The sequence below is a fragment of the Pholcus phalangioides genome, unplaced genomic scaffold (genome assembly GCF_987345545.1).
Source record: "Pholcus phalangioides strain wild (caught in Gottingen) unplaced genomic scaffold, Ppha-v1.0 ptg000018l_1, whole genome shotgun sequence".
Taxonomy (NCBI): domain Eukaryota; kingdom Metazoa; phylum Arthropoda; class Arachnida; order Araneae; family Pholcidae; genus Pholcus; species Pholcus phalangioides.
The window spans coordinates 2,584,778-2,597,362 of NW_028301611.1; the positions used below are offsets into that span (position 1 = coordinate 2,584,778).

Sequence of the window (12,585 nt, forward strand, 5' to 3'; positions counted from 1 at the left end):
TTGGTTTTAACATAAATTATATATATAAATAGAAAACGGTTCGAAAATTTTGGGTTTTTTCTTATGGGAAAATATAGGAGACATTTTAAATTTGTTACTCACATCAGATGCAACATGTTAAGCCATAAATGCTTAACCCATGTCCTGTGCTCCAAATGCGGCCCTCGGAAGCATTTGATGTGGCTCGTGACAACAAAAAACAAAAAAAGGCTCTCGAGTGGTCTCAAGCACATTTCAAAATCACTTGAGCGACTAACGGCACACCTCCAGTTCACTTAAGTGGATCGTGATACATTTGCAGATTATCCTATTTGAGTGGTTAGTGGCACATTTCCAGATCTCTCGAGTGGCCCGCGGCACGCTTGCAGATCACTTAAGCGGCACGTGCCACTTCTTTTTAGATAATTTTGGAGGATCGAGACTCATTCATTTCTGGATAACTTAAGAAGCCCGCGAAATATTTCAAAACAATGAAGTGGCCCACACCTTTCAAAAAGTCGAGCACCTTTGTGCTAAATATCTGACAAAGGTGTTTCAGCGACTGGGACTTTGGCAATGAGTGCTTTAAATTACTATCGAATACTGGTGAGGCTTTATCATTGAATCAAGCCCCGGCAAACTAAACACCCCAATTGTTATTGATTTTAATATCCATTTGCCATCTGCAGAGTAGCCAATTTTCAGTTTAGAAGATTCCGCGAACACACACACACACAGAGTAAAAGATATGCTCGCTCTTTCGTACAATATGCTCCTACTGAGCTGAGATACACTTCTCCGAGGTGTTATCGGAATTTGACACCACCTGCCCCTACAGATGATTACATTTATGATGGCCGTTGACTCTGAATAAAAAAAAACGAGTGTGTAGGTGAGGAAGAGAGAGTACCCCTCTCCCTCACAGATTGTTTTAATTCCTGTATGACTTTTTTGTTTCTCTCTCCCCTTTTATCACTCCGTAAATAATCTCCTCTCTCCAAACTATAAGCAAGAGAGCATATAGTCAAACTAAGCAAATGGCCGTCTTTTTATTTTCAGCTGCATTAAATAGATCCTATCCTTTTTTGCGGGTTTGTCACATACAAAAAATCTATCGGAGATCAATCCAAAATAAAAAATTTAAATACATGTATAGATTATTTACAGAAATGTTTAGAACAATTAATTATTGTTAATTTACGCTAGGGTTATTATATCCAAATCACTCTTGTTAATTAATTTACTGAACATTTTGATTACACCAAACCGGCTGCGTTAAAGACTTGAAGCAATCGGCACAGCTTCGTAGTCAGCATACGGCAGCGACACGGGCAACACACGGAAAGGTGTGGTCTGAAGAGGAACGAGCCGAGCCACGGCCAACTGACGCCCGAGCTGCGGTCCTGGCACGGTGCGGATATGTGTGTCCAGACCTTACCTCGTCCATATTCCTCCGCGGAACCTCTAACGAATTGGTACATGTTGGAATGTGCGTGCAAGTGTAGTGAAACCTGGCGTGAAGTTTGTTTCTCTGTAATGTTTGTTATGTGTGTAGTGCTGCCATCTGCCACCAGTGTAATTATTGAATGATTTATCGTTGTAGGCCTGTTGCTCTCTGTGGCGAGACTTTTTAATGTGGAGATCGGCTCGCATTTGCACCTCGACGTTGGGAGTCGACGCTGAGCCTTTGGGGCTCCGCGGAGCACCGGTTGAGAACCCCTGCTCTATAGCAGGGGTTCTCAACCTGGGGCCACATGGCCCCCTTGCGGTCCTGGGATATTCTAGGGGGGGGGCACGGGAGAAAATCAGAAGAAAGAGGTGATCCACGACAGGTGGTGAAGGGAGTCATAGAGAGCTGTGAAGAGAAAAGCTTTAAAAGTGAAACATGGTTGAAAAATATTATTACTTTCAGAATCCATCAGATCCGTCCATAGAACAAGGGACATCTTAACCATTGGATATATGTGGGCATGACCGGGTCTTCATATCTATAATGGAGGGAGGGAGACTGCACTATGGATGGCACTATGGGATCTGGTAGTATGGTTTTCACATATATTCTGTTACTTCCAGGTAAGTATGGAGGGCCGCCAGAGAAACGGTTGGTGTGTTGGGAAGGTTCGATTTATCGTGCATGTTCGTTGGATCATCCCGTATTTTACACAGACCGTTTTTTGCCTTATAGTTTGACTCCTGGGAGAGATGATAATCCACCATTTGAATCCGTGCCTAGCCAGGATTCCAGAGATTGATCTGATTCATTAAAATTTCATTCATAATAAAAGATAGAAACTTGTCTTACTTTGATATTTAATGTTTATTTGTTAGTTATATTGTGTTATTTAATAATATAATAAGTTTATTTGTTAATATTGTGACTTAGAACAAAGATTGAAAATAACAATTCTTGGAGTTATCATGTTCTGACCACATCACAGCGTTTGGTCAGATCATGATATATCTCCATTTCTTGCCAATTACAACTAATTAGAAGTGAGATAAACGCACAGATACGAGCATATGGCTAAGCAATATGCTAATGTTCATTATGCTCATTTGTGTTTGTATGTATACTTGATTTCTGATTTTTAAAATGGCATTGAAATTAAAAATGCTCATATCTCAAAAGTGTGATTTTGGAGTCATCATGTTCTGACCAAACATCACAGAATTATTGAGAGAAGTGATTTCGAAATATATTGAGAAAATGAAAATAATTTCGGTACCACACACAGAAATGAATAATTAAAGAATCATTTAAAGTTGACTTCAGATCAAAATAAATCTCAGAATTAATTAATTTGATGAGTAAATCAAAATCAAAAATCAAATCAAAATCATAATCAAAAACGTTTTCAGAAATAGTGAAAGAATTGTTTCGGAACCAATGAAAATTGATTTGACAATTAACAAAATAAATAATTTCAGAATGAATGTATTCAATTATTTCTGTCCGTTTAACTCAGGTCCCAATTGTACCCTTCCATTAAGATGCCACCAAGTAACTTGACCGTTGATTTTCGGCGGTCTTCGTGGGAAGCGTAAATTTGGCCCGCAGTGTCTCAAAAAGTTGGCGACTCTTGATTTAAGTGATCCGTGGGACACTTACAGATCACGTAAGTGAGATGCGGTGCTGTTCCTTGTCACCATAGGCGGAGAGAGACTTAAAAGTCTGGGGGGGGGCACGATGATGATGGCGATGTCAATTCATATATACAAATACAACGCCACAACAAGCAAAATTCTCAACGAGGTGGCTGAGAATATACCGAGAGAATATACTAATATACACACATACACTAGATCAGTGGACTCCACTTTTGACCTGGGGGGTAATTTCCCCCCCTCCCTCCCTATCTCTGCTCATGCTTGTCACTAAAGCGGCCCGCGACACATTTTCGAACCAATGGAGTGGCCCGCATTATTCTAAAGGTTGAGCACCATTGCTCTAAACGTCCATATTTGGTGTTATATCACAGTGTTTCCCAACCTTTTCCATAGCCTAACTGAAGTATGAACACTAAACTTTAACACTATTTCCTTCTCCTGGTCTCCCCGCCCCCGCCTTAACCAAGAGCCGAATCATACGAGAAAAATTAGTCTGTATAATAGTATTGAACTATAGCATTGCAGTAGCATTGGACGAGCCAATGAATTTTCAGAGATATCGACCTTAGCTAGCGAATATCCTGGACCAGAAGTCAGTGAACTTCCGTCTTACGGGGAGGGCGTCTCAACATCATGGTTCCTCAGGAAAAGTGCAGGGTCGTCTGCCCCATAAGCTCCCTCCCCCCGGATACAGTAATTTTTCTAAGACCCGTACTTGGATAGAAATGCCTGTCTAGTATGGTATTCACATATTGAAGCTATCTGAAAATTTTGACCAAATATCGTTGTCATGAGCATCCCTTTCAAATCCTAGGCCAAGGGCTGTTCCAGGGTAGGCCCACGTATTAAGACGGCACTGACAAAGTGTTCTGGGGTCCCCCGTACTTGGCTGGAGAGAAGTAATAGCTTACATATTAATTTACATACTGTACTTACATCCAGAAATCGTAGTACCAGATCTCATCATGTGACCCCCCATGGATATGAGGGGCTGGGCCCGAGGATTAAGATGGACCTGATTCCATGCTGCGCTGGATTCAGAAGGTATTAACATTTTCTTCCACCACATAATTTACTTGAAATCTATCACCTCTCTTTGGGGGGGGGGGGGGGGGCTCTTCAGCATTGGCACCATGTGTTAAGAACGGCTGTAATCTAACATATTAATAACATAAATCATTTAGCTGACATATCTGCTGCCACCTACCGACTAAAATTGCTATGATTTTTCTATTGACATTTGTAAAGGTTTTTGATTGGTAGACTATATCAAAAAAATAATATAATATAAAAAATTATTTTTATAAAAATAATATTTATTAAATTTTCAAATTAGTTCAAAAAATTTTAACGGTTAATATTTTTGTGAAGTAAAATAACATTGATACTTTTGCAAAAATGGAGTCGTCCATGGTTTAGTACGTCCTCTTTGATCTCAATCACTAATTAAAGTGACCGGGACGACCAGGCTTATCAAAATGTACCAATATTATATTACTGTACACAAATATCAACTGGTAAACATTTTTCAGTAAATTCAATAGTTTTATATATATTATTGTCTTACATCATATTATCTATATGATGTAATATATTTTTTATTATTTCATTACGCTATTCAGAAGCCAGTCAGCAACTTTAATTGCAAAATTATAACAGTTTTATTCGATAGGTGACAGCAAAACTCCCAGTGAAATGATTTTTTTTTGCATGTTATATAATACTGCAGCAGTTCGCAACCTTATGACCTGTGGCCCTGGGATACTTACTCTAAAAGGGGACCACAAATGGAAATGGGAGCCACACACAGAAAGAGAGGTGAAGAATATATTAGAGCTTTCAAGTGAAATATATACTTTCAGAACGCAGCAGAGTTTTTAAAGCTGTTTTTTTCTCTCTCTCCAGCCAAGAACATCACTTAGCCAGTGCCGTCTTAACGTATGGGGATCTGAGGTCTCGAGTTTGAAAGGGTGGGGGGGGGGGGGGGCTCATGATAACGATATTTGGTTGAAATTTTCGAGAGTAATCATGTAAATTGGTAGGCAGGTATTTCTAGCCACGTGCGGGCCTCAGACAAATCACTCTTTCCGGGAGGAGGGTGTTGCACGATGCTCTTAGAAGGCCCCGCACTTTTCCAAGGGGCCTATGATGTTGGGACTGCCATACATAAAACAAGAAGAAAGCTTACTGTGGATCCAGGGAGTGTACCACCTTCTGATTCTTAAGAATCCACTTCTTAACTATGGATTTGATCTTTAGTTAAAAATCGAGAGGCAATTTTGCTACCACATTCTTAACTAAGAATCGTTTTCTTTCCGTAGTTAAGAATTGAGTTAAGAATCGCGTGACCACACTTCTTAGCTCGATTCTTAGTAGACAATTTTTTTCTTCCATATATGCGAGATAACTTAAATTCTTTCTTTAATAGAAGTTGTTTTTGGTTCGTATTTACGTGATCACATTTAAAAAAATTAAAAAGTATTTAACAGATGCACTTTTATTGCCGAATAAGGAATTCGTCCAACTTTTGAAGTTATTGGAAGGTCGTGTGGGAGAGTGGAAAACAGTGTTGGAGTCTATATACAGCACATATTTTGATAAAATATCAGATCATCTCGATAAAGTTTGATAAATTTTGCTACATTTATCAAATTTACCAGTGATTATGCATAATTCTCAAATTTTTAATCCATAAATATCATTATCGCGCGGTGGGTCGTAAATAGTTCAAATTTTTTATGTTATGGGAATTTCTAGATTTGACAATTTTCCTAAACTTAAAATGTGAGAGAAAATTGAATTTTTCACACAAAATATGTGAGGAAAAAGCTCTAATCGTCCAAAATGTAACTGCACATGAACATAAAAATATAATTATTAACCTACTGCAGCGTTTGTTTTTTCCCACACACTTTAAATGTATGTAAAAAAAGCCGACATTACAGAAGTGATGTCAATTTTTATTATTTTACTGTGTATTATCTGATCACTATTATTTTTTTATTTGACCACGAAGCAGCTACGTGATGCATGTACAGTACCATGCTGTCAACTGAGGCTCTGTTTGATTGTTCCCGTCGCAGTGCGGGCTATGTGTTTATTCTGTGTGTGTATATATTGCATGTTCTGTAAGGGGAAGAGCGAGCAGAACACACTGTTCAGCGCTGTGGACGGAGGCTTTGTTTCTTCGTTTCCCGTCACAGTCGAGGCGCTGTATATATGTAATTTGTATGCATTGTGTATTTAGACCATTCTCAAATCTCTCCCACTTCAACATGCCAGCTTCTTTTTCTTCTTTCTTGTCCACAAGTCTTTTCCACCCTTCTTTTGAAATCCCAGGCTGCGGTCTCCGGCCCTTATGTGCCACTGGGCGCACGTGCAATTTTTCTCCCTAGTCATTGGATTCAGTCACCCATTTTAGTCAAATGGCTTGCACGTTGCATCGAGTTGATGGCTGTCTTCATGGGGAGAACGACGCGAGTAATTCGAAACTTGCGAGCACGGGGCAAGGGGAGCCACCACTATAAATCTTTGCTAACTTTCCGACACAACTCTGCCTCTTTTGAGGTAACGGAAGTAAGGTGCTTTGCATCAGTCCGGGGCTGTGAGCGGTTCTATCTATCTATCTATCTACAGTACCATGCGCATTTTGCCATGAAAAATAATTTAAGAAAACAAGAAGCATACTATAAAAATTATTATCACAAAAATGAGAAACTTTGCCTGGTTTTAATTTATACAAAAATTGCCACGTTTTCAAGACAAATAAATTCAATTGGTCGAATGGTCGACGCGTTTCGGCTCTTCAATGGAGAGCCGTCATCAGGACCTCGTGGTCAGAATTCACACGAATGAGTCGTGGAGGGGTGATGTTTACGCGCGTCTGGTTTATTAACCTCAGTCGTGAAAAAACTTTCAACACTTTGCAACAGATAGCTCCCCAATTCGCATCCAAAGACCACTCGGACGCAGCAAATACAAAGGCGAACTCTTCGGATGACCAGACGTAAACATCACCCCTCCACGACTCATTCGTGTGAATTCTGACCACGAGGTCCTGGTGACGGCTTTCCATTGAAGAGTCGAAACGCGTCGACCATTCGACCAATTGAATTTATTTGTCTTGAAAACGTGGCAATTTTTGTATAAAAAAATAAAAATTATTGTTGGTCTTGTAATGTTAGCTTTACTTACATACATAGTGTAAACATAACGATGACTTATTTATCGCATTAACCATAGATTGACGATTATGCATAATGACCCGCAACCTGCAAATGTGATAGATTCGTGGTATGTGAGCAAAATTTATCAAACCTACCGAAATAGCCGATGATTATTCATAATAACAGCAGCTCTTTAGCACTTTCACCATAACATATACAGCATAGCCAATATTTGTGGCGGTGGGTGGGCAATGTGTCCATCCCCGTGGACGGGGAAGAATCTTTGATTCGAATCATATTGAATAATTAAGTATGAATATGTTTCGGTTTTTTTACTACAACATGGCTCAAAAAGCATTATGTATTTATTATTTCTTCGCCATGTTCACATTTCTTTAAATTAACTCCGCCATTTTTTTCTGGCTAGCGTCATTATAAAATTCCTTTTCCTCTTCCCCCATCTTGTCAACAACACGTTGTTGTTAATTTTTAGCTGGGCGCTCATTCATTAGTGGTGGAATTTCCCAAAAGGGAAATTTTCTGCCTCTCCATCGTCACGTGACCTTAACAATTGCATCGTGGTTGCATCAGCACCTCCTAGAGATAGATGGCCTCCGCACGGGATGCAATGAACGTCATTCCGACTACTTAGCAAGGTTGGCAAATTTTGAAACACAGCATCCTATTTCGTTTCTTCTCATTTTGGCGTAGAATCTTCCTGATTGGCTCACAAATACCGCATAGTGATTGGATGTGAGGGCAGAGAAATTCACTGTTCTGAGCCCAATCATTTCTTTTCCGCACAACGATGATACTGGCACGTGCAGGGAATTTTTTCCCTGAATATTCTGAGGGAAAATGAAAATGTACTACTTACTGACGTCACAAGCAGACTCCGGAGGCCTTCTATCTCTATGAGGTGCTGACTTTTTTAACGGGGAGATCGGCTCGCATTCGCTCGTTACGACGAAGGAAAAAGAGTTTTTGGAGATATTTATTAAAAATACAATCAACGTGAAGATTCCAGCGAAGATCGGAAGAGATTATAATGCCCAGGTATTTATAATGGGAAACCTCAGAGATGAGAGGATTATACTCAAATGTTGATTATACTCAAAATAATAATATATTCCTCACATCAAAAGGAAAGAATTGGAATAAACAATGATACCAAGTATCGTTAACAAAATTTCGCAGTGAAAATATTTCCTTTCAGACATAATTCAATGTTTGCATGCACAAACGAAGCTTTTCATTAAAAAAACAACTATAACATTTTTTCTCCCTTGCACAACGATTCTAAAATAAACTATGCAAAATCGCAAAATATAGTTTGTATTTTCGATTTGGATTACGATCAGATATTTCACGTTATAATGGAATTTCTAACAAAAAATAATAGAAACTACAGATTATTCAAAATTAACAAATATATTTGCGTTTCGCGACGCTGGTGATTAATACTCAGATATGGTGAGCGAACCCACGAACGCATTCGGCGATGAACTGACATCAACCTTTCGTCTCCTCTGGACTCAGAGCCTGCGTGCGTTTCTCGCGATTTCTCAACGAGGTTTGAGACACCATGCTCCATTGCAATTTTTGTTTCTCTTGATGCCTACCTACTAACAACCCTCTAAGTTTGTCGGTCCATTAACAGAACACCCTGTAAATTATAAGGAGCTATATTATTGTCAACTTCATGCAGCTAAACCTCAGTTAATCGTTAAAACGGGATTTCAGTGTATATCTATTATTAAGCGTCGCCAAGGAATATGTTGGCGTTAACCAACAGCCGCCAGAAAAGTACACGCCAGTCACGCGCATGTTTGCATAGAACGTCCCAAATGTTTTCGTAGAGTGACGGTCATACATGTTTGACTTTTGATACAACGACCCTCCCAATATAATGTCTGTTTTCGACGTTTCATACTTCCCCAACCATAATAATTCCCCTCCCACCTTCGAGACGTATTATAGGAAAAGATGGCCGGATGTGACTGTTACGAACTTGCATGCAACACTGCTGAATACATCTTGGAAAGTGGACGAGAAAGTGACTCAGTGGACATATATAAATACATTTATATACAAACGAATGCGACTATTTGCCAAAAGCCACACCGACGATATAAAATAACAGCGAGGAAACTAAAGGTTTTCATCTTGAAAACAAAAAAGCGTAATTAAAGCAATACAGTGCAATTTGAGGAAATGGAAGACAACAAAACCCTCCAACGAATATGCCAGGAACTAATGACATATATTACTACCATGTGTGAGCAGACATTTCCAAAAGTGAAACCTTCACCAATTCAAAACCTCGCATGGTGGAAGGTTAGAAAGGAAACGTATGAGAGCACTAAAGAGGAGGTGTGAAAGAGAGAAGGATTCGGACAATCAAATAAGGTTAAAGCAATTATATCGAAAAGAAATTGCATTATACAAAAAGAAAGTCAACAGTGCAAAAAAAGAAGGCTGGATGAAGTTTTGTGAAAAAGCGACGGAGCCTTTTGGGAAAGCGTACAAGACCGTCACAAATACAAGTTCATTTCCTCCCCAAACATTCCTCGTAAATCCTGATCATCCAACAACATCTTTACAAGCTGCCCAAAACATTTTAGAAGAAATTTTCCCCAAAAATTATGGGGAAAACGAAAATACTGTAAGGCAGTCAAGAAATACACAGGACGCAGATACCAGAAACGATCCACCTTTCTCAATTCAAGAAATTAATAGATTAATAGATAAACTAAATGTGAAAAAAGCTCCCGGTCCTGATGGAATAACAAACGCATTGATTAAAAGTATACAATGCTTTCCACAGCTGATACTATTTCTAAAACCGGGAAAGGATCCGAACAATATCAGTTCATACCGTCCAATAACTCTTCTAAACACAGTGGGCAAAATTCTCGAAAAGTTGCTGACACAAAGAATCAACTACTACATCGAGAAAACGAAGTGGATCAGTGATAAACAACATGGATTTGGAAGAGGATTCTCGACGGAGACAGCACTCTCAAAGATTCATGACAGCATACAAACATTTAAGAGCCAAAAACAAGATGTTGCCCTAATATCAATAGATATTACGGAGCCTTCAATAACATTTCACATGAAAAACAATGGTAAAGCAATTTTCCAGCATTTCAATGCCAGACAATGTGAGAAGAACAATGATTGATGCAATCAGAGGAAGACAGATATCCCTTTTTACGGATGAAGGTGATGCCACTGTAGTTCAAACGACAGGATGCCTTCAAGGCTCCTGTAGTGAGCCGATTCTGTGGAACCTTGTCGTCAACTCACGAAAAACTGGCCTGAAAATATAAAAATTCAAGTGTAGGCGGATGATATTGCTATGGTAATTGGTGATTCAACAATCCGCAAGGTCACAGAGCACGCAAAAGCAGCAATGGTATTATTGGATACATGGCTCACAAAAAATAAATTAGAAATCGAATTCTCTAAATCCAATTACTTATGGATTTCTCACAAAAAGGGAAGACCAACCATTAGCCTGCGAACCAATCCTATAAGACACAATATGAATATCAAATATTTATGAATAATGTTTGATAGAAACCTGACATGGTTCAAACATGTGACTTATCTGATCACGAAAACACAGAAATGTTTACAAAATTTTAAAAGAATGGCAGGCCCCTCGTGGGGTATTAATACATGCATTAGAAATACGCATTATAAAGTTGTCGCCGTCCGCATTATACAGTAGAATATGGTGTTATTGATTGGTTCAATGATCCTAAACAACAATTAAGAACAAAAGTAGACTCTCTTCAAAGAGAAAATTCATGCTATTCATCACTGGAGCCTATTTCCACAACACCAAATAGTGCGTTACAAGTATTAACTACCAATCCCCCGCTGCATTTGCTTTTGAATAGCGAAGTGCAGAAAGCAAATTTGAGGCTCGGACGCGAAATTAAAATAAATAATGCAACATATCTTCCTACAGATGCCCTGTTCCTACAGATCCGCCCTGTTGGACGTATCACCCGATGAAAGATATTCTGCCAACACAGGTCATGACCACAGATCCAGAAGAATCAACAAATCGAATTATTTTCACAGATGGTTCAAAGACCGTGGCCGCCTACATCAGTATCTACATGGGTGAAGTAACGGACAAATGGAACTGCCGATTGCTCAATAACAACACTGTATTCCAAGCAGAGTTACACGCAATCTGGATGGCGGTCAATTATGCAAAAAAAACATTGCAGAAAAATCAACTATAAAGACAGACAGCATGTTCTGTATACAGGCAATACGAGACGTGGAATCCCCTCATAGCCTAGTGCAGCGGTTCTCAACCTTTTTGGACTCGATTTTTCAGTATATAATTTCCATGGCAGAGCCCTGTTTCACTCGAGGAGCCCTTTTTGCATATAATTTTTATGGTGGAATCCTGTAGGGGCCTCTTATTTTTTATTTATCTATCAAAGTTACTGATTTCTTTTATTTTCCTCGAGTCGCCGCGAAGCCTCTGGAACAGCCCCAAGGAACCCGCGGAGCACCGGTTGAGAACCGGCTGATCTAAGTAAATAAACCGTATCTTCTCGAATTCCTTTTAGTCAGTAGTAAATTATTCCATGGATTAGAATAGTGTTTTCCAAAGTGGGCAATATTACCCCCTCAGGGGCGATGTAATGGTAGACGGACGGGCAATAGAAGCTATGGGCATGACATAAGAGCCTATGGATCCGCTTGAGTTTGGGGCGGGGAAAAAATTTCGGAAGGAGAGGGGGGCGATGGAACAAAAAGTTTGGGAAAGTATTGATTAGGTGGGTACAAAATTAATTTCATGGATTTCGACGCTCGTTATAACGACCCCGATCGTCCCGTCGAAAATGGACGTTGTATGGGAAGATCGTTATATCAAAAGTAAAACACATAGGTTATTCATTATATTGAAAATATTTGGGACTTTTCCTACCGGTAGTTGTAATGGAATGGTCGACATAACGTGGGGTCGTTATAACGAGCGCCGGCTGTATTTTAATTCGTTAAAATTTATATTATTTTATTTTAATTCGTTATTTATTTATTCTATTTATAGTATTTTAATTCGTATTTTAATTAAAGTTCCGTTTCGGCAACAAATTGTAAATTATATCGGAAATTCATTCATATCAGTGTGGAGAAATTGTGTGTGGAGGTTGTATTATTGAGCGAGTCACATGAAAATGCTGATTGGAGTACCTTATTTTCATAAGGTCCCAACGTATCTCAGGCAGTGCCGTTTTAACGCATGGGCCCACCCGGGCACGACCCGGGGGCCTCAAGAGTAGAGGGACCTCACAAA

The 12,585-nt window shown here is 39.3% G+C and overlaps 1 protein-coding gene across 2 annotated transcripts in view; it reads right to left on the reverse strand.

Moving 5' to 3' along the window:
* The window catches only part of Trpm (transient receptor potential cation channel, subfamily M), a 343,617-nt gene that overhangs the window by 18,071 nt on the left and 312,961 nt on the right, over positions 1-12,585 (reverse strand). The window lies entirely within an intron of this gene.